Source organism: Mus musculus, chromosome 6 (genome assembly GCF_000001635.26).
Source record: "Mus musculus strain C57BL/6J chromosome 6, GRCm38.p6 C57BL/6J".
In the NCBI taxonomy this organism is placed as follows: domain Eukaryota; kingdom Metazoa; phylum Chordata; class Mammalia; order Rodentia; family Muridae; genus Mus; species Mus musculus.
Genome location: NC_000072.6, coordinates 58,563,998 through 58,586,493, shown reverse-complemented (window position 1 = coordinate 58,586,493; position 22,496 = coordinate 58,563,998). Strand labels below are relative to the sequence as shown.

General features: G+C 38.8%; 1 protein-coding gene and 1 long non-coding RNA gene across 3 annotated transcripts in view; one reads left to right on the top strand and one right to left on the bottom strand.

Annotated features, from left to right (window-relative positions):
* Nucleotides 1-2,003, bottom strand: part of Abcg2 (ATP binding cassette subfamily G member 2 (Junior blood group)) — a 107,961-nt gene extending 105,958 nt beyond the window's left edge. Inside the window, exons 1-2 of one of the 2 annotated variants that reach the window (XM_011241362.1) lie at nucleotides 1,959-2,003; nucleotides 1,434-1,518 (exon numbers count right to left, since the gene is read on the bottom strand). The gene's annotated coding sequence lies outside the window, so the exon portion shown is untranslated. Of the gene's footprint in view, nucleotides 1-1,433; nucleotides 1,519-1,921 lie in introns of both variants that reach the window. The other variant, NM_001355477.2, reaches the window with a different exon arrangement.
* Nucleotides 2,004-2,238: 235 nt separating this feature from the next.
* Nucleotides 2,239-22,496, top strand: part of Gm45943 — a 48,786-nt gene continuing 28,528 nt past the window's right edge. The window contains exons 1-2 of the long non-coding RNA XR_003956446.1: nucleotides 2,239-2,268; nucleotides 7,922-8,144. This is a non-coding gene — a long non-coding RNA (predicted gene, 45943). The remainder of the gene's footprint in view (nucleotides 2,269-7,921; nucleotides 8,145-22,496) is intronic.

The window sequence follows — 22,496 nt, the reverse complement described above, 5'->3', positions numbered from 1 at the left end:
TTTTCATTAATTAATATTTACTTTACATCCCAATCATAGCTTCCTCTCCCTCTTCTCTCCCAGTCCCTCTGTCTCACCTTCCTTCTCCCCAGTACCCTCTCACTTTCTCCGAAGTGAAGTGAAGGGGAGGCCTCCTGTGGATATCAACTCCACTGGCAGATCAAATTGCAGGAGGACTAGGTGTGTCTTCTTTTATTGAGGCTAGACAAGGCAGCCCACCCAGTTTCACATTTTAATTAAAGAATGTTTCCTATTTTATCTTTAAAAATTTTAATTCTTTGGGCAGTGGCTCTCAACCTTCCTAGTACTGTGACCTTTTAATACATTTTCACATGTGGTGACACTGTACTGGCCAGTTTTGTGTCAACTTGACATGGGCTGGAGTTATCACAGAGAAAGGAGCTTCATTTGGGGAAATGCCTCCAAAAGATCCAGCTGTGGGACATTTTCTCAATTAGTGATCAAGGTAGGAGGGCCCCTTGTGGGTGGTACCATCTCTGGGCTGGTAGTCTTGGATTCTATAACAGAGCAGGCTGAGCAAGCTAGGGGAAGCAAGCCAGTAAGAAACTTCCCTCCATGGCCTCTGCATCAGCTCCTGCTTCCTGACCTGCTTGAGTTCCAGTTCTGACTTCCTTGGTGATGAACAGCAGTATGGAAGTGTAAGCCAAATAAATCCTTTCTTCTCCAACTTGCTTCTTCGTCATGATGTTTGTGCAGGAATAGAAACCTTGGCTAAGACAGACCCCTAGCCATAAAATTATTTCATTGTTACTTTATAGCTGCAATTCTGCTTTTATTTTAATTCATAATGTAAATATTGGATATGCAGAACATCTGACAAGGGACCCAAAGGTGTTGTGACCCCCAGGTTGAGAACCAATACCCTAGGGCATTGTTAAAGCACAGGAGATATACCAGTTTGGAGGTAGCAAGTGTTTATGTTGTCTTTAGATCTTTCCATTGGTTCAAATACTTGCAAGTTAGTCAGCAACTATCATGCATAAAGCCACTGGAGTATCAGACAGCAGTTTCATCTCCAAACACATCCCTATGCATTTGAAGAGGAGAGTCAGGGGACAAAGGCCAAAAGAAAATGAATCAATGCATGTCAAAGACAAAGAAAACTAAGACAAAGTTTTTAAAAACCAAAATGTCTTTAAAGTTCCAAAAGCAAACAAAATCTGAAAAATGAGTTAAACAGCCAGAATCTAAAATGTCTCTGGAGATTCAAAAGCAAGCAAGCAAACAAGCCAAACTAAATGTTTAGAACAGTTTTTCTAGAGCAAACATTTCAAAGCAAATAAGCAAACTGGATACATTAAACCCCATGCTTAGAGAGCAGATCTAAAGGGGGTCCTACTTAACCAGCTCAGAAACTCCAAAATGGATAGTCAACCAAACCAATGATGTCTGGAGGCCCAGGAAGTACTTACCAACATCAGCAGAGAAGGTAACATCAGGGTGTCTGGACTCCAAGAATGGGTCCTTGCTGGAACCTGGCTTCCATTCGTGTGATTCCTCCAAAAGAAAGATCATTCTCAGAACCCCAGATTGGGATCCCTAATTGTCAATGCAAAAACCACAGCTCTAATCTTAAAGGGAATATGAGATAGTTTATTCTGGAGCTGGTATGAGTGACCATTATTGGCTTACAGACAATTCCACTAGGCTCCTCCTGGGAGCCTAGCAACAGTGACCTAGCAACAGCTTACATCATCACCTGCTTCCAGGTACAAGCCAGGTGCCTCAGCTTATAAGAAGACTGCTACCCCACACTCTCTCCCCTTCTTCACTCTCTCTTTCTTGTCCCCACATGTTCCCGGCTGGCCTCTTCCTCCTCTCCTTCTCTTTTTATCTTTCTCCCCTCCTTTTTGGGCCCCCTTCCAGCCCTCCCCCTGCCCCTAACAAATCTTCTTTATACTAGGCCTGTTGGATGGTGTGATTCCTCAGAGGGATACCTTGTCTAGGCTCACTAACTGTCCCGTCACCACCACCACAATCATACCGCATTATGAAACGTAACAACTGTGGTGGTTTGAATATGCTTGTCCTAGGGAGTGGCACTATTAGGAGGTATGACCTTGTTGGAGGAAGTGTGTCACTGTGGGGGTGGACAATGAGACCCTCCTCCTAGCTGCCTGGGAGACAGTTTCTCCTGGATGCAGGCAGGTCAAGATGCAGAACTCTCAGCTTCTTCTCCAGCACCATGTCTGCCTGGATTCTGCCACACTACCTGCTGTGATGACAATGGACTGAACTTCTGAAACTGTAAGCTACCCCCAATCAAATGTTTGTCTTTATAAGAGTGGCTTTGGTCATAGTGTCTCTTTACAGAAATGGAAACCCTAACTAAGAAAACAAAGCTCAGGAACACAGAGTTAGGTTAATCAGGGCACATTTAAAATACATTGTCTATAAGCCTTAGAAGCTGTTTGGTGACACTCCTTAGCTTTGGGGTTGATAGATGCTAGTGGTTTGCTATATTAATAAACTCTAAAATGTTTATATCTCTTAGTCACAGGGCATTAATTCAGACACAGAGGTAGACAAAGGGTGTCTGTTTTGGAAGCTAGAACTAACTCAACATAAGCTAATTACCCTCTGGGACTGGAACATTCCAATCTTCCCTCAGCACTAAAATTCTAGTCAGTCAATCTCTGGAGACGCAGCTGCTAAAGTTAAATTCACAGGATGAAGTTTATTGGCTCACCCAGTTTCTAGAGCATCCTTATATATGTACAAACATGTAGAAGACAGTCTCAGGGTAAAAGCTGAGAAAGTCAATCCCGAAAGTAGCACATGAAACTGATTCTAAACAAGTGTCCTTCCTAGCATATCCATGTGATTTTTTTTCAGGAGAAAAGAAAAAAAGAAATGTGTGTGTGTGTGTGTGTGTGTGTGTGTGTGTGTGGGGGGGAGCATTTAAGAAGGTAATTTGTTCTATTAGTCTGGATTTCCTAGAGTAACAATTTATAGAATGACTCTCTCTCTCTCTCTCTCTCTCTCTCTCTCTCTCTCTCTCTCTCTCACACACACACACACACACACACACATCTAGCCCAACAATGGCTCTATGTATATGTCTGTGTAATGAAGGTCTAAGAATTCAGTAGTTGCTCAGTCCATGAGACTGGATCTCTCAGCTGGTCCTCAGTATATACCATAATCCTGAAGACGTGGGCTCTAATGCCAATGAAAGAGTGGATTTGCTAGGAAGGGAGGGAAGAAACAGGGATACATACGTACATACATACATACATACATACATACATACATACATACACACATACAGAGAGAGAGAAAGAGAGAGAGAGAGAGAGAGAGAGAGAGAGAGAGAGAGAGAGAGAGAGAGAGAGAGAGAGCGCTTCCTTCTTCTATGTCCTTTATACAGGCTGTCAACAGAAGGTGTGGTCTAAATTAAAGGTGGGTCTTTCCACTGCAAAGATTTGACCTTCTCACTTCAAATGATCCAATTAAGCAAAACAAAACAATACAATACAATACAATACAATACAATACAATACAATACAAAACAAAACAAAAATCCCACTCAATTGTATCCAGACATTTCTGAGTTTTAGTTAATTCCAGATGTGGACAGGTTGATAACCAAGAATAACCATCACAGAAGGTTTGTTTAAGGATAAACCACATTCTGGTATTCTAGCCAGTTTTATGTGTAATAATTACTAACTTGCAAGTATTGGGAAAACTGGGAGAAACATTTACTTCTCCGAACTGTCCATACTTGCTAAGCAAAGCAGTGTTTATTTATTTTTCATAATATACTTAGTATCAAATTGGCTTATAAGTAAGTGTTCATGTAAACTAAAGTTGTAAACTTGACCCAGATTTTGGCTCATAATAAAACTGAAATTTAAAGGAACAAAATAATGGTAAATGACAAAAAGTCTATTTAATTAATGCAACCACATAGGTAAAATAGAGACCGCTAATGGCTCTAAATATCTCTGGGGAACAATTAACGTGAGTTTTTAAGTTAGAATTTTAAATCTGCTTTTAGGGACAAGATATACATACTCACATAGTTCTGGTCAAGATGCTGTCTCCTTGATCCTTATTTTAGTTCTGGTTCTACCACATGGCCCAAATTGCTTGAGGCATATATGAACTTTAAGAGGTGGTTGCTCCGCTGCAGGATATGTTCTTCCTATGAACAATTGCACTTCCTTGAAATACTAAACTCTACTCTAAAGGTCAAGAAGATAATTTATGTCTGTGCTTTTGTATATGTTTCATATGTGTGTGAAAGTGTATGTGAATACAAACATTAAATTATTTTAGGAATATTTTTTACCTAACAGATTTTAAGACCCTGATTTTAACAAGGCCAATATAAGTGCCAACTCTTAAGTATTTTTTTAATTGTCATTTCAATAACCTACTTGGAGGCTTACTAATACATCTTTAGAATTTAAATAAGCTTAATGTTAAGTAGCCTAATTAACCCCACAATGATATATTTTAATTTTTTCTCCTGTTTCTAGGTTAAAAGTGAAAATGATAGTCATAAATTATAAACTTTATTCTAATTTGGGTGCTTTATAAACACTAATAAAAGCAAATACTTTTTCTAATAAAAAGTATTTCAAGGTACTAGTCATAATAATTGAAACATTTAACAAGTAATTAACTTAAATTTATTTTAGAAAACAAAAACTACAAATATAATTTACCTATGTTTAAAATTGTTACATATCTAAGGTGTGATGTGTGTGTGTGTGTGTAGGTGGTTTAGAAAAAGCCCCCTGAACTTTCATTTTAAAATGACCTTATTAAAATTGTTATCTGCATTTTACTGTTTTGGTATATGGATTTTAAAAACCTATGATTAAGTTTTAGGGTTTTTCTCCCTCACTGGACAAAGACTTTTCCTTTTTGGAGGGTCACTGCTTTAACAACAACAACAACAACAAGATGATCTGTTTAGAGAATGATACATACTGTAAATGATAGTTTCTGAAAAAAGATCTGTGTCTGGCTATGAATGACATATTCCTGAAAAAGTCTGGATTTGCAGAGAGACTGATGTTCCAATTGAAATTTCAATACTGTGGAGAGACTGGAATCTTGCAGTTTTACAGGCTATTTATCTGAGATAGTTTTAGCCTTCCTCAAGAGCCTTCTGTTGCCCTACTCAGACTCTCACATCTTTTGATAATAAATAAGACCATTTAAAATCATTGACTTAGCACATCATTAGCTTCCACCAACTCCAGAACTAAGCATGATATCAGATAGCACCTTCGTCTGTAGATTAAGCTCACCCATCTCCTTGTACCTGCCTCTTTGAACCCATTAACGTGTTTTAAACTTGCTTTGATGTATGACTTTCTTTGTCTTGTAAAATTATAAAAATGTCATGAAACTACTTCTACATTGGAACAGTTTGTAATAACATAGATCTGTTCTCTGGAGACATAGCCACTCAAATGGATCCAAAATAAATTATTACTTACTCCTTTTAAGATAAGAGCTGTAGGGTTTTTTTTTAAATTATTTTATGTATATAAGTACACTGTAACTGTCTTCAGACACACAGAAAAAGGCATCAGATCCTATTACAGTTAGCTGTGACCTACCATGTGATTGCTAGGAATTGAACTCAGAACCTTTGGAAGAGCAATCAGTGCTCTTAACCGCTGAGCCATTTCTACAGCCACCCAAGAGATGTAGTTTTTATGTCAACACTGCTTAGAAAACTCCTTGTGAATTAAACTTGTAAAACTTGTTTTAATGGACAAATATTTAAATTTGTTTATAAGACTTGGTCTATTAAATAAACTAATAATGTAAACTAATATTGTAAAAGACTTTACTAAAATTCAAAATTACCTATAGAGTCTTTCTCAAAGGGAGGGAGAGAGGGGGAAGTGGGATGGGGGGACAGGGCAGGGAGGCAGGTTGGACAGGAATTCATTACTTAAAAGAAAAATACAATCACACAGAAGATTTCATAATTATTAAAAGAACTGGAGTGTATCCAGATAATTTTAACCCATTTCCTAGAAGACAGTGAGCTTTTTATCATCATCTGAGAGCACACGCATGTGAATTTAAAGTAGCTGGATGGTACTCCCCTTAGCTGACAATTGAGTACCCCAAGAACCAAATGTTTCCCTCACTGTTTATATTTCTTAGATTTAAGTTTTTAGATTTAATTTTTTATGATATTTAGTTGTTCCACCAATATATCTTTAAGTGATAAAATAATCTTGGTCTTCGAGAAGTTACAAGTGAAGATATAATGTCCTTTCATTTAATCATGCCTTTAGTTGTGGCTGCTAGCTTACCCTAAGCCCATACGTTATTCCAAAACTAACATTTAAGAGTTCCAAGGTTTTTACTGCCCTATATATTCTCATTACACAGTATAGTTTGGATAAAAATTTAAAATCTAGTTTTTAAATATAACTTTAATTCTCTTTACTCTAGCTGTAGATAACCAAAGGTTTAGAATTATACAGAAGATAGCAATCTTAAATAACAACACTTATGTTGTTTTATACATTAAGTATTGATGTTTCTAGTTTTAACTATTATCTAAAAAGTTCTATAGTGCAATTATCCAGCCTTTTAAAAAATCATTAAAGAATGTTTGTATTTTACAAATAAAAAGGGAAGACAATACTAAAGTGATTGGAGGTGTCATTTCCAGCCACTTAAATATAAGTAAGATAGCTCATACAGTACAAATAACTATAAACACAGGGAAATATAGTCAATGTAGTTAAATATGTACATTTTGGTTATTTTAAATACATCTTTCCTTCATTTGTTAGCTTACTCCATTAGGTCAAATTGTGTCTTTAATTATTTGATTGTAGATATAGTCATCCCGGTTCATGTGCTATGTCAGAAAAAGATCATAAGAAAATCATTCAGATCTGTGTCATGAGCAGATGGTTTAACACCATCCAGGATTTTGTTTCTTAGTGGCCTTTACCTGTTACAGGATATTTGATTATTGTATGTAGAAACACTAATTATTAGCAAAATGCCAAAGCTTAAATAGGTATAGCATTATTCAGTTGCTGTTAGGTGTGTTCTGAAGAGATGCGGTTTAGGCGTGCCTCTAAAAGCCTCCATAGATAAGAATGCTAATGCAGGGAAAGTCCCTGTCCATAAGGCAAGTTGCTTGGGAGAAGGCTTGTGTTGCTTGCTGTATGACCCCAGGCAAAGTCAGCTGGGTGGTCTAGAGCTAACTCACCATAAACTTGAAATGGTTTAGCCACTACTGACTTGACTTGGAGCCCCTACCCCCGCCCCCACACCCTCCTGCATCTCACCTGGTGATAGTGACATAGTTCAGCCTGTCAAGGGTGTAGGGGAGGAGCTAGAGACTTCTTTTATAAGCAATGGGACCTTTCATAGTCTCTCTCTCTCTCTCTCTCTCTCTCTCTCTCTCTCTCTCTCTCCTCTCTCTGTCTCTCTCTCTCCTCTCTTTGTCTCTCTCTCTCTCTCTCTCTCTCTCTCTCTCTCTCTCTCTCTCTGCCTCTCTCTCTGTCCCTCTCTCTGTCTCTGTCTCTGTCTCTCTCTCTCTGTCTCTCTCTCTCTCTCTCCTCTCCCTCTCTCTCTCAGAAAAGAGCAACAGAAAAGCAGCTGGCAGGACACAGGTAAAGCACTATTCCAACAAAGAGAACTGAGGAGCCCTTTTGGGTTTTGAGGAGCTTAAGAGAAAGGTAGAATAGCTCCTTATAATGACACAGATAGACACTTCCAAAGAGCTAGTAATTTAGCTGTAGGATGAGGCTTGTAAATAGATACTTTGTTTGTAATTAAGAAAATAAAGTTACCTTGCTGAGCTAGCTTTATCCTCAGTTTACACTTCTCCTGTCTTTATTTGTATTAATATCAGATAATTTAAAAGGTTGCATTTATCACCTATTCTTCTTTCCAGAAGATGCTGTCTTGCTCTACTCAGCCTCTACATCAGATCCTAGTAATGAGCTGCTTAGCTATGTTGGAACTTATGATATTTAATAAATAATATATGACCCCTTACTCAAAAAAATGTTTGGTTGGCTAACAAAGAGGACTGCAAAGGAGAATTCCCAAAAGATAGCTGTATTTGCAGAAACTGAGTGACTAGAATTTCAGCACTGTGGAAAGACTGGAATGTGGTAAGTCCAGAAGCTAAATACCTTATCTTGGGCAAGTATTAATCTTGCCGTGGTGTCAGAACTAACATCCTGTGACTAATGGATAAAAATTTATTAATTTACCAGACTGCAAGCGTCTACCAACCTCAAAACTAAGCAGGTTATTAAATAGTATCTTGGGCGTATAAAAAAGATTCTGCAATTTCTATGTACCTACTTCTCTGCTATAACTCCAAGGTTTTTTAAACTTGCTTTGATTTATGACTTTTTGTTCTATAAAGCTATAATACTTCATGAAACTGTTTCTACATTTGAACATGAATTTGAGGTAAAGTCTGTGTTCCTAGGCCCTGGTCACCCAAAATGATTTCAGAAAAACTATCTTGTATTCCCTTAAGGTTAGAGATGTGGTTTTGAGTCAACACTTTTGACCCAAGAAAGAGGAACATTTCTCCAGTTTCCCTATGAAGCCATTGATCATCATGAGATCATTCTCTCAGACACCTCCACATTAAAGTAACAAATGCCTCTCATCTTCAGTGTCTTTCTGATCAGATGCTCATAAATTTCCTATGCTAATAGCCCTGCCCCTTGCTGGCTTCAGCATTTGGGAGAGCAGACCCAGCACCTTGCCTTGGGCAGTGTTTTAGAGCTGGCCCTGGTAGACAAGTTAGTTAGCCTCCAGTCCTCTAGTCCTGTAGCATTCAAATCTCTCCAGAGTATTGGAGTTCTGATATGTCAACCCCTTTCTGTAAGCAATCGTCCTTTTTTGGAGGGGGCTAGGAGTGTTGATTTTTTGAGACAGGATTTCTCTGTGTAACCCTGGCTTTCCTGGAACTGGTTCTATAGACAGAGCTGGCATCAAACTCAGATATCCTCTTGCCTTTGCTTCCCGAATACTCAGTTTAAAGGGGTCTGCCACTACATCCAGGCTCCATCAGTCTTTTCAGGAGCTCTTGTTTACAGGAGAAAGAGTTAAAAAAGGAGTTTGTTGTCAGTTTATAGATGTGAGCTTTAGAGAAAGAAGCAAGAGGTCCTGAGAAGCAGGGCACCAGCAAACTGCTGGCCTAGGGACTTTGTGTAAGACTCATGGCAGGAACTGAAGTGGGGCAATGAGGAGGGTGTGGGTTGGCCACTCCAGTTGTCTCAATCATGACCCTGTCCTATTCTACCTTTTAGTCATGTTCTCATATATAGATTGCAAATATGTTCATTTGAGGGAAGAAAGCAATCAAGAAAGCAGAAATCCTTTCTTAAATCCCTGTCTTCTGGCCCAGGCATTGCCTTTCAGCTGCAGTGTTGAAATTAAGCCAAACATGGTATCTTGTATATAGCAGCAGTTTCTTGCCCAGAAAAAAAAAAATCAGATGAAGAAATAGTTGTTCTTATAATAGTTTATATGAAATTAATTGTCATGTCTAGGATTCCTTGGATTGATGAGAGAGAGAGAGAGAGACAGAGACAGAGACAGAGACAGAGACAGAGACAGAGAGACAGACAGAGAGGCGAGAGGCTCTCGTTGAGTTTCTGTTGCATCTTGGAGATGAAAGGGTTTACTTCATCTGACAGATTCCAGTCTATCACTGAGGGAAGCCAAGGCCAGACCTTAAGGTAGGAGTCTGAAGCAGACACCACTGAGGAATGCTGCTTGCTGGTTTGCTCCCAGGCCTGCTGAGCTACCCTTTTATAAACCCCAGGTCATAGGACTTCAAATGGTGGGCCTGGGCCTCCTATGTCCACCAGCAATAAAGACAATGCCCCACATATGCCACAAGCCAATCTGTATAGGCAAATCTCAACTTATATGCATACTTCCAAGGTGACTGTAGCCTATGTCAACTTGACCATAAAAACTAGACAGTATACTAATCATTTTCTCCTTTTATTAAAAATACATTTTTCTTACATAATATATCCTGATTATAATTTCTCCTCCCTCTACTCCTCCCAGTTTCTCCTCACCTTCCTTCCCATCCATATTCCTTTTTGTCTTTTAACAGATAACAGTCATCTAAAGGGTAATAATATTGTACTGCATTGTATTGTATTGTACTGTACTGTACTGTACTGTATTGTATTATTTTAATGATAAAACAAGACTAATGGATAAGAATAGGACAAAACAAACAAGCCAAAAAAAAAAGAGTGAGAGAGAGACCAAGAAAAGGCATAGCACAAGAAATAGATATATACACATCACATACTCAGGAATCCCATAAAAACACTAAACTGGAAGTCATAATATATGCATAAAAGGACCTAGAGAAGAAACATGGAAAGGCTCCAATACAACTTTATGAGACAAGGATCCTCCAAAGATGCCTTTGAATTTGTTTTCTGTTGGTCATTTACTCCTGGTCATGCAGATTACTCTTAAAGAGTAGTTTGTTTCCCCAGTGAGATTCCCTTGGGGGAAAAAACCAAACTTTCATTTTAAAGTGGTTATCACACACACCAGAAGAGGGCATTGGATTCCGCTACAGATGGTTGTGAGCCACCCACCATGTGGTTGCTGGGAATTGAACTCAGGATCTTTGGAAGAGCAGTCAGTGCTATTAACTGCTGTGCCATCTCTCCAGTAGTCCCCCTCTGTTTCTTAAACTCTTTCTGTCTCCTCTTTCATGGGGTTCCCAGTGAATTTTCAGTCAAAGAAGATATTGCTTGGTAATTCCTACAAGTTTTGAGTCACCATTCCACTAGCATATCTTGCGAGCAGGGTACCATTGTAGACAGTGGTGCTGTGGCTGGGTTGATGCTTACAAATCTCTTTTGACAGATTATAGAGTACTTTCCTGTAGTATAGATGCTGTGTTGATTTGAATACGCTTGGTTCATAGGAAATGGCAGTATTAGGAGTTGTGGTCTTGTTGGAGGAAGTGTGTCACTGTGAAGGTGGGCTTTGAGGTCTCCTCCTATGCTCAGGCTCTATCCAGTATGGATGAGACCTGGCTGCCTGCATAGAAGAGTTTCCTTCTGGCTGTTTTTGGATCAAAATGTAGAATTCTTAGTTCCTTCTTCAGCACCATGTCTGCCTGCAGGCTGCCATGCTTCCTGCCATGGTGATAATGGACTAAACCTCCGAAACTGTATTTAAATTAAATGTTTTTTAATTTATAAGACCCAATTAAATGTTTTCCTTGATAAGTCTTGGTCATGGTGTCTCTTTATAGCAATAAAACCCTAACTAAGACAAATGCCAAAAAGTGTAGACGGTCTTTAAGATCATGCAGTAGTCAAAATTAGGGATATGATACTCAGGGATCAGTTAGTTTTGGATCCTGTTTTTTTTGTATTGGGTTGTTTTTTGTTTGTTGGTTTACCAGTTGTATTATCTGTTGAGATGAGTTGGGATCTCGCTGACCATATCACTTTAGAAACACTGAAGCCATATCTCCATGTTGACTATCCCCTTTGGAGAATGAATGTTGAATAGAGTCAAACATCAGGGTTTCTACAGCCTCTCTGGCCAAGGAGACAGAGCTGCAGGACCTTAGGAGAGATTCCTCATGATTTCCAGGGACCTGGTTGACCTCGGAAGGCAAAGATCAGAATACAGTGACTTCCATTTAGTTCTTCTGTCCACATTGGTACAGACCTCCCACTTAGTTACTTTTGGTTGCTGTAATAAAAGACCACGACAAAGACAACTTACAGAAAAAGAGTTTATTTTGTTTTATGGTCCAGAAGGGTAATGTGATGGTTCCAATGAGAATGGCCTACATAGGCTCATCTATTTGAATGTTTGGTCTCCAGTTTGCAGAACTATTTGGGAGGACTAGGAGGTATGGTCACTGGAGGTGTGTCAATAGGGTTAGCCTTTCAAGTGTTAAAAGCTCACACTATTATAGTTAGCCCCCCTTCTCTCTCCTTCATGCTGGTGAATAAGGATATAAACTCTCAGCTACTGCTCCAGTGCCATGTTTGCCTGCTGCTGTTGTGTTCTGCACTACGATGGTCATGGACTCACACTCTGAAACTGTAAGCTCCCAATAAACTCTTTTATTAGTTGCCTTGGTCATGGTGTATTTTCACAGCAATAGAAAAGTAACTAAGAAAGTTAAATGTCCATATGATGGTGACAGGCAGGGTAGCAGGAGCAGGAAGCAGAGAGCTCACATCTTGAACAACTGCAAGCACAAAACAGTGAGTGAACCATAAGTAACATAGAGATTTTAAACACTCATATTCTGCCTCCCATGTCATAACTTAGAACTCCCCAAACAGAACCAGCAACTGAGAATATCCAAACATTCGAGCCTGTGGGGGACATTGCTGTTCAAACCACTATATTCCACTTTCTGGCTATAACATAATGTTTTCTAGGAACAGAACATTCCTCAACACTTTTTGTTTCACAATTTTTATGCTTAGCTAAGTGGGATTTTGCTCTGAGGACAGCCTTCCCTTTGTTCCAGGGCAGAGCATGGGCTTATTTATTTATTTGTTTGTTTGTTTATTCATTTCTTATTTTAGGTGCATGGGTGTTTTGCCTGCATATAAATCCGTGTGAAGGTGTTAGAGTTACAGTTTTGGAGCTTCCATGTGGTTGGTGAGAATTGAACCCCAGTCCTTTGAAGGAACATCCAATGCTCTTAACTGCTAAGCCATCTCACCAGCTCCAGAGATGCTCTTGTTAATAGCACTTATGCTCAGCTCTTGGCTGTAATGCTTAGTTCAGTGGTGATCATGTTCTCTTCAAAACTACATTTGTTTTTCCTTTTATTCCACTTGCTCTTTTTCACTCATTGCTAATAATAACCATGTTGCAGACTAAATTTTATGCTTTCTTGAAATTGTTTCCATAAAAAAACATAGTGTGTTACTTTAAATTTACTCTCAGACAATTTTTAGGAAAAGTGCAAAAGGCAGCCAAATTCTTTGCCAAATCTCACAGGTGTTGTTTCTAGCTCTGCTTCTGAACTTGTTCCCTCTGAAACCTCATTGGGCCTCCATAGTCCACACTGCTACCAATATTACTGTCTTTCTGTTTCCTATAAGGATGGCCCAATAAGGACTGCTTACATCATTCAACTGCTTTTTTATTTTCCAGAGTTCCAAAATTTCTTCATCCCTCCAGGACCTAATATGGTTAGGTTCATTACAGCAATGATCTATTCTCTGGGTTGAATTCCTATATTATATTTCTGTAATCATTTAAAAACTATTTCTTAACAAAATCGGGATTTATTTTAAACGTTTGGTTTTACTTAAGCTTTACTTAAATGGACCACTAAAGTTAAAAATAAAAGATTGATGTAGCCTTCTGGATGTTGAATAAACAGATTTGGAGGGTGTAAGAGTTTGAATGAGGATGGCCTCTGTAGATCAGAGGTTTGAACACTTGGTTCAAACACATGCCACACCATGACTGTGGCAACTTATACAAAAACAAATAAATGTTTATTTTGGCTTATGGCCCTCAAGTTTGGCGTCCATAATGGTGAGGATGGCATGGCAGCAGCAGGAAGAGGACCATGCACATCTTGAACTGCAACACAAAGCCAAGTGTGGCATGGAATCTTTAAAATCTCAAATCCCTCTCCAGTCTATAGTAACACATTTCCTCCCACAAGTTCGGCATTCCCAAACATTCCCAAACAGCATCACTAACTGGAGAACAAGTGTTGCAACATCCTTGTTCCACTTATACAGAGGTCATCCTTGTTTAAACTATTAAAGCCTCCAAGCATGCCTACTCAACACTGAGAACATCAGTTACATCAATCTTATACTTTCAACTGTAGTGTAACATTTGGATAAAGCTTAAGTAGAAACAAACATTTCAAATAAATTCTGATTTTGTTAAGAAATAGTTTTTCATTATCTTGATTAGACAGTTTTTAAATTTTTAAATCCTTGAAAATGTTACAAAGAATAGATCATAAGAGAAATATACTGATTTAAATAGAACTTTGCTATTAATAAGTTCACCTTTGATCACAGAAAATATTATACATACCATCTGTTTCATTATTTATATACCACATGTAACTTACTAAGAGTTTCCAGGACGTCTTTAGGCTTCCTAGCTTTTGGATTTTGGGCGAACACTTACCATACGAGAAATTGAAGGAGGTAGAGGCAGGTGAATTTCTGAGTTCAAGGCCAGCCTGGTCTACAGAGTGAGTTCTAGGACAGCCAGGGCTACACAGAGAAACCCTGTCTCGAAAACAAACAAACTAAAACACAACAACAACACCCCCCACCCAATTTTATACTTATATACTTTTAAACATTTTCTTCCCTTATTTACTGGCAATATAAGCCATGATTCTCTAAATGAAAAGAGTTGATACAATATAGTAGATATGTAATATAATATAATATAATATAATATAATATAATATAATATAATAAAATATAATAAGAATGCATATTTCCATATCTGCAATAGAAAGGTCAAACATGCAATATTTGTTCAGTACCTGAGAGTAGATGTCTGTGCAATCTCAATCTAGTGCTGGAATCCCAGGGAGGTCCTATAGAGCTGCCAGTTTTCAGTCTGCTCTGGAATCCCAAAGAAGTAGGTTCTAAAACAGGAGACTGAATGGCTCAGAAACAGGATAGATAAACTTGCCAGTGAAGTGAAGGCCAGCAGGAAAAAGGCAAAGCTTCCCACTTCCATGTTTTTTTAACCATAAGGTTTATGATAGGTCTTCTGAATTCAAGTTGTCTGATTAAGAAAATCCCTCATTGGAATGTCCAGAATCTTGGATTTTAGTTGCTTCGAGATGCGGTCACATTGACATCAAAGATTAGACTTCATGCCAGGCTTGAGTTTAAAAAAGTAGAGAGAAATGTGGAATAGCCAGGAAAACCAATAGAGCTGAGAATCAGCAGTAGCATACACTCCTCAATTCAAGAGTTACTTTGGTTTGTAAGAACTGATTGAAAGCTTCCTGGGAACCAGCATCCTATTCCAGATATACCTTAATGGCAAGGACTCAACTTCCTGACAGGCAAGGTCAGTCCCTCAAAGGATCTAAATCTGGAGAAGTCAAGCTTTACTTTTAAAAAAATGTATTCCTTGACATAACAAAAATATGACTATCTCTTTCAGATATGGCATATTTTTTTTTCTGTAAGGATTTGGAGCTATTAAGTGGAGTTCCAAAAAGAAAAAAAAAACTTGTCTATTCTGACCTATGGCTGAAAGATAATCCCCTAAATTTCCCTTAGAACACAGGAGACATATTAAGTAAAATAATCCATCAAAATCAGAAGCCCTATGCTAAATGTAGTGGTTGAAAAAGAAAGGCCTGATAGGCTCTTAGATTTGCATTATCTGAAAGGCTTAGGAGGGTGGCTTTGTTGGAGAAAGTGTATTATTGGAGATAGGCTTTGATGCTTTAAAAAACCTAAGGAAGGCCCATTGGCTCTTTCTACCTACTGCCTGCAGAACTGGATATGGAACTCTCAGCTACCATGTTTGCCTGTATGCCACCAGAATCTCCACCATGATAATGTACAAAACCTCTATCTCATTGATTTTCACAAAGAACCAGCTTCTGGTTTTGTTGATTCTTTGTATAGTTCTTTTTGTTTCTACTTGGTTGATTTTAGCCTTGAATTTGATTATTTCCTCCCTTCTACTCCTCTTGGGTGTATTTGCTTCTTTTTGTTCTAGAACTTTCAGGTGTGCTGTTAAGCCACTAGTGTATGCTCTCTCCAGTTTCTATTTGGAGGTACTCAGAGCTATGAGTTTTCTTCTTACAACTGCTTTCATTGTGTCCCTAAGTTTTGGGTATGTTGTACCTTCATTTTCATTAAATTGTAAAGTCTTCAATTTCTTTCTTTCTTTCTTCCTTGACCAAGTTATCACTGAGTAGAATGTTGTTCAGCTTCCACATGTATGTGGGCTTTCTGTTGTTTTTGTAGCTACTAAAGACCAGCCTTCGTCCATGGTGATCTGATAGGATGCAGGGGATTATTTCAATCTTCTTGGATCTGTCGAGGCCTGATTTGTGACCTTATGGAGAAGGTACCATGAGGTGCTGAGGAGAAGGTATATCCTTTTGTTTTAGGATAAAATATTCTATAGATATCTGTTAAATCCATTTGGTTCATAACTTCTGTTAGTTTCACTGTGTATCTGTTTAGTTTGTGTTTTCATGATCTGCCCATTGATGAGAGTGGGGTGTTGAAGTCTCCCACTATTATTGTGTGAGGTGCAATGTGTACTTTAGTAAAGTTTCTTTTATGAATGTGAGTGCCCTTGCATTTGAAGCATAAATGTTCAGAATTGAGAGTTCATCTTGGCAGATTTTTCCTTTGACAAGTATGAAGTATCCTTCCTTATCTTTTTTGATAACTTTTGGTTGAAAGTTGATTTTATTTGATATTAGAATGGCTACTCCAACTTGTTTCTTGGGGCCATTTGCTTAGAAATTTGTCTTCCAGCTCTTTAGTCTGAGCAAGTATCTGTCTTTGACACTGAGGTGACTTTCCTGTTTGTAACAAAATATTGGGTCCTGTTTACATATCCAGTCTGTTATTCTATGTCTTATATTGGGAAGTTGAGTCCAATAATGTCAAGAGATATTAAGGAAAAGTGCTTGTTGCTTCCTGTTATTTTTAATGTTGTTTTTATGTTTTTGTGGCTATCTTCTTATGGGTTTGTTGAAAGATTGCTTTCTTACTTTTTCTAGGGTGTAGTTTCCCTTCTTGTGTTGGAGTTTTCAATCTTTTATCCTTTGTAGGGCTGGATTTGCGGAAAAGTATTGTGTAAATTTGTTTTTGTCATGAAATATCTTGGTTTCTCCATCTATGGTAATGGAGAGTTTTGCTGAGCATAGTAGACTGGGTTGGTATTTGTGTTCTCTTTGGGACTGTATGACATCGGCCCAGAATATTCTAGCTTTCATAGTCTCTGGTGAGAAATCTGGTGTAATTCTGATACTTCTGCCTTTATATGTTACTTGACTTTTCTCCCTTACTGGTTTTAATATTATTTCTTGGTTTTGTCCATTTGGTGTTTTGACTATTATGTGATGGGAAGAATTTCTTTTCTGATCCAATCTATTTGGAGTTCTGTAGGCTTCTTGTATGTTAATGGGCATCTCTTTCTTTAGGTTAGGGAAGTTTTCTTCTATAATTTTATTGAAGATATTTACTGGCCCTTTAAGTTGGGAATCTTCACTCTCTTCTATACCTATTATCCTTAGGTTTGATCTTTTCATTGTTTCCTGGATTTCCTGGATGTTTTGTGTTAGGAGCTTTTTGCTTTTTGCATTTTCTTTTACAGTTCTTTTACAGTTCTTTTACAGTTGTGTCAATGTTTTCTATGGTGTCTTCTACACCTGATGGTGTCTTCTATTCTGTTGGTGATACTTGTATCTATGACTCCTGATCTCTTTCCTAGGTTTTCTAACTCCAAGATTTGTGATTTCTTTATTGTTTCTATTTTTTTAGATCCTGGATGGTTTTGTTCAATTCCTTCCTGTTTGGTTGTGTTTTCCTGCTATTTTTTAAGGGATTTTTGTGTTTCCTCTTGAAGAGCTTCTACCTGTTAACCTGTGTTCTTCTGTATTTCTTTAAGGTAGTTATTTATGTCCCTCTTACAGTCCTCTATCATCATCATGAGATGTGATTTTAAACAGAATCTTGCTTTTCCTGTGTGTTGGGGGTATCCATGGCTCACTGTGGTAGGAGAACTGGGTTCTAATTATGCCAAGTAGCCTTGGTTTTGTATTGCTTATATTCTTGCCCTTGCCTCTTGCCATCTGGTTATCTCTGATGTTAGCTGGTCTTTCTGTCTCTGACTGTGTTTTGTCCCTCCTGCAAGTCTGTGTAACTCCTGGGAGACTAGTTCTCTCTGGGAAAAATTTGGGTAATGAGGGCTATGGCACAGGGTCAGCTCTGGGGTGCAGATGGAAACCAGAAGGATCCTGTCTCAGGCTGTTCCTTGGTTCCTGTGTCCTGATCGCTCTGGGTATGTCACCCTTGGGCCAGGATTTTGAGCAGAAGTTGTGGTCTTACCTGTGCTCACAGGTGCGTTGGCGCTCTTGGGAGTTCAATTCTCTCCTGAAGGTATTCAGGCATGGATCACTGTGGCACAGGATCAGCTCCCAGTGCAGATGGAAACAGGAAGGATCCTGTCCCAGGCTGTTCCTCAGGTCCTGTGTTATGAGGGCTCTGGGCTAGTCCCTCTGAGCATAAGTGGTGGTCTTACTTGTGTTCACAGGTGTTTCCACACTCCTGATAGGCCAGTGCTTTCCCGGAGGTATTTGGCTATGGAGTGCTATTGCATCCCTTACATCTTTTAAGATCACCATGGATTAAAGCCTAATTTCAACAACATTAGAAACAACAGAAAACGTACAAACTCATAGAAACTGAATAACTCTCTCCTCTATGATTACTGAGCAAGGAAGAAATAAAGAAGTAAATTAAATACTTTCTAGAATTAAATGAAAATGAGGGCACAGCATATCCAAACTTATAGAGAACAATGCTAAGAGGAAAGTTCATAGCACTAAATGCTTTCATTTAAAAAGTGGAGAAAGCTCAACTAACGACAGCAAACCTGAAAGCTGAAAGCTTTAGAACAAAAAGAAGCGGCAGCGGTCGCCATCTTGGTCCGGGACCCGCCGAACTTAGGAAATTAGTCTGAACAGGTGAGAGGGTGCGCCAGAGAACCTGACAGCTTCTGGAACAGGCAGAAGCACAGAGGCGCTGAGGCAGCACCCTGTGTGGGCCGGGGACAGCCAGCCACCGTCTGGACCGGAGGACAGGTGCCCGCCCGGCTGGGGAGGCGGCCTAAGCCACAGCAGCAGCGGTCGCCATCTTGGTCCCGGGACTCCAAGGAACTTAGGAATTTAGTCTGCTTAGGTGAGAGTCTGTACCACCTGGGAACTGCCAAAGCAACACACTGTCTGAGAAAGGTCCTGTTTTGGGCCTTCTTCTTCGGCCAGGAGGAGGTCCAAATACAAGATATCTGCGCACCTTCCCTGTAAGAGAGCTTGCCAGCAGAGAGTGCTCTGAGCACTGAAACTCAGAGGAGAGAATCTGTCTCCCAGGTCTGCTGATAGACGGTAACAGAATCACCAGAAGAACAATCTCTAAACAGAGTCAACTATAACTACTAACTCCAGAGATTACCAGATGGCGAAAGGTAAACGGAGGAATCTTACTAACAGGAACCAAGACCACTCACCATCACCAGAACCCAGCACACCCACTTCGCCCAGTCCAGGGAACCCCAACACACCTGAGAACCTAGACCTAGATTTAAAAGCATATCTCATGATGATGGTAGAGGACATCAAGAAGGACTTTAATAAATCACTTAAAGAAATACAGGAGAACACTGCTAAAGAGTTACAAGTCCTTAAAGAAAAACAGGAAAACACAATCAAACAGGTAGAAGTCCTTACAGAAAAAGAGGAAAAAACATACAAACAGGTGATGGAAATGAACAAAACCATACTAGACCTAAAAAGGGAAGTAGACACAATAAAGAAAACTCAAAGCGAGGCAACACTAGAGATAGAAACCCTAGGAAAGAAATCTGGAACCATAGATTTGAGCATCAGCAACAGAATACAAGAGATGGAAGAGAGAATCTCAGGTGCAGAAGATTCCATAGAGAACATCGGCACAACAATCAAAGAAAATGGAAAATGCAAAAAGATCCTAACTCAAAATATCCAGGAAATCCAGGACACAATAAGAAGACCAAACGTACGGATAATAGGAGTGGATGAGAATGAAGATTTTCAACTCAAAGGTCCAGCAAACATCTTCAACAAAATTATTGAAGAAAACTTCCCAAATCTAAAGAATGAGATGCATATGAACATACAAGAAGCCTACAGAACTCCAAATAGACTGGACCAGAAAAGAAATTCCTCCCGACACATAATAATCAGAACATCAAATGCACTAAATAAAGATAGAATACTAAAAGCAGTAAGGGAAAAAGGTCAAGTAACATATAAAGGCAAGCCTATCAGAATTACACCAGATTTTTCACCAGAGACTATGAAAGCCAGAAGAGCCTGGACAGATGTTATACAGACACTAAGAGAACACAAATGCCAGCCCAGGCTACTATACCCAGCCAAACTCTCAATTATCATAGAGGGAGAAACCAAAGTATTCCACGACAAAACCAAATTCACGCATTATCTCTCCACGAATCCAGCCCTTCAAAGGATAATAACAGAAAAAAACCAATACAAGAACGGGAACAACGCCCTAGAAAAAACAAGAAGGTAATCCCTCAACAAACCTAAAAGAAGACAGCCACAAGAACAGAATGCCACCTTTAACAACTAAAATAACAGGAAGCAACAATTACTTTTCCTTAATATCTCTTAACATCAATGGTCTCAACTCGCCAATAAAAAGACATAGACTAACAAACTGGCTACACAAACAAGACCCAACATTTTGCTGCTTACAGGAAACTCATCTCAGAGAAAAAGATAGACACTACCTCAGAATGAAAGGCTGGAAAACAATTTTCCAAGCAAATGGTATGAAGAAACAAGCAGGAGTAGCCATCCTAATATCTGATAAGATTGACTTCCAACCCAAAGTCATCAAAAAAGACAAGGAGGGACACTTCATTCTCATCAAAGGTAAAATCCTCCAAGAGGAACTCTCAATTCTGAATATCTATGCTCCAAATACAAGAGCAGCCACATTCACTAAAGAAACTTTAGTAAAGCTCAAAGCACACATTGCGCCTCACACAATAATAGTGGGAGACTTCAACACACCACTTTCACCAATGGACAGATCATGGAAACAGAAACTAAACAGGGACACACTGAAACTAACAGAAGTGATGAAACAAATGGATCTGACAGATATCTACAGAACATTTTATCCTAAAACAAAAGGATATACCTTCTTCTCAGCACCTCATGGTACCTTCTCCAAAATTGACCACATAATAGGTCACAAATCAGGCCTCAACAGATTCAAAAATATTGAAATTGTCCCATGTATCCTATCAGATCACCATGCACTAAGGCTGATCTTCAATAACAAAATAAATAACAGAAAGCCAACATTCACATGGAAACTGAACAACACTCTTCTCAATGATACCTTGGTCAAGGAAGGAATAAAGAAAGAAATTAAAGACTTTTTAGAGTTTAATGAAAATGAAGCCACAACGTACCCAAACCTTTGGGACACAATGAAAGCATTTCTAAGAGGGAAACTCATAGCTATGAGTGCCTTCAAGAAAAAACGGGAGAGAGCACATACTAGCAGCTTGACAACACATCTAAAAGCTCTAGAAAAAAAGGAAGCAAATTCACCCAAGAGGAGTAGACGGCAGGAAATAATCAAACTCAGGGGTGAAATCAACCAAGTGGAAACAAGAAGAACTATTCAAAGAATTAACCAAACGAGGAGTTGGTTCTTTGAGAAAATCAACCAGATAGATAAACCCTTAGCTAGACTCACTAAAGGGCACAGGGACAAAATCCTAATTAACAAAATCAGAAATGAAAAGGGAGACATAACAACAGATCCTGAAGAAATCCAAAACACCATCAGATCCTTCTACAAAAGGCTATACTCAACAAAACTGGAAAACCTGGACGAAATGGACAAATTTCTGGACAGATACCAGGTACCAAAGTTGAATCAGGATCAAGTTGACCTTCTAAACAGTCCCATATCCCCTAAAGAAATAGAAGCAGTTATTAATAGTCTCCCAGCCAAAAAAAGCCCAGGACCAGACGGGTTTAGTGCAGAGTTCTATCAGACCTTCAAAGAAGATCTAACTCCAGTTCTGCACAAACTTTTTCACAAGATAGAAGTAGAAGTATTCTACCCAACTCATTTTATGAAGCCACCATTACTCTGATACCTAAACCACAGAAAGATCCAACAAAGATAGAGAACTTCAGACCAATTTCTCTTATGAACATCGATGCAAAAATTCTTAATAAAATTCTCGCTAACCGAATCCAAGAACACATTAAAGCAATCATCCATCCTGACCAAGTAGGTTTTATTCCAGGGATGCAGGGATGGTTTAATATACGAAAATCCATCAATGTAATCCATTATATAAACAAACTCAAAGACAAAAACCACATGATCATCTCGTTAGATGCAGAAAAAGCATTTGACAAGATCCAACACCCATTCATGATAAAAGTTCTGGAAAGATCAGGAATTCAAGGCCAATACCTAAACATGATAAAAGCAATCTACAGCAAACCAGTAGCCAACATCAAAGTAAATGGAGAGAAGCTGGAAGCAATCCCACTAAAATCAGGGACTAGACAAGGCTGCCCACTTTCTCCCTACCTTTTCAACATAGTACTTGAAGTATTAGCCAGAGCAATTCGACAACAAAAGGAGATCAAGGGGATACAAATTGGAAAAGAGGAAGTCAAAATATCA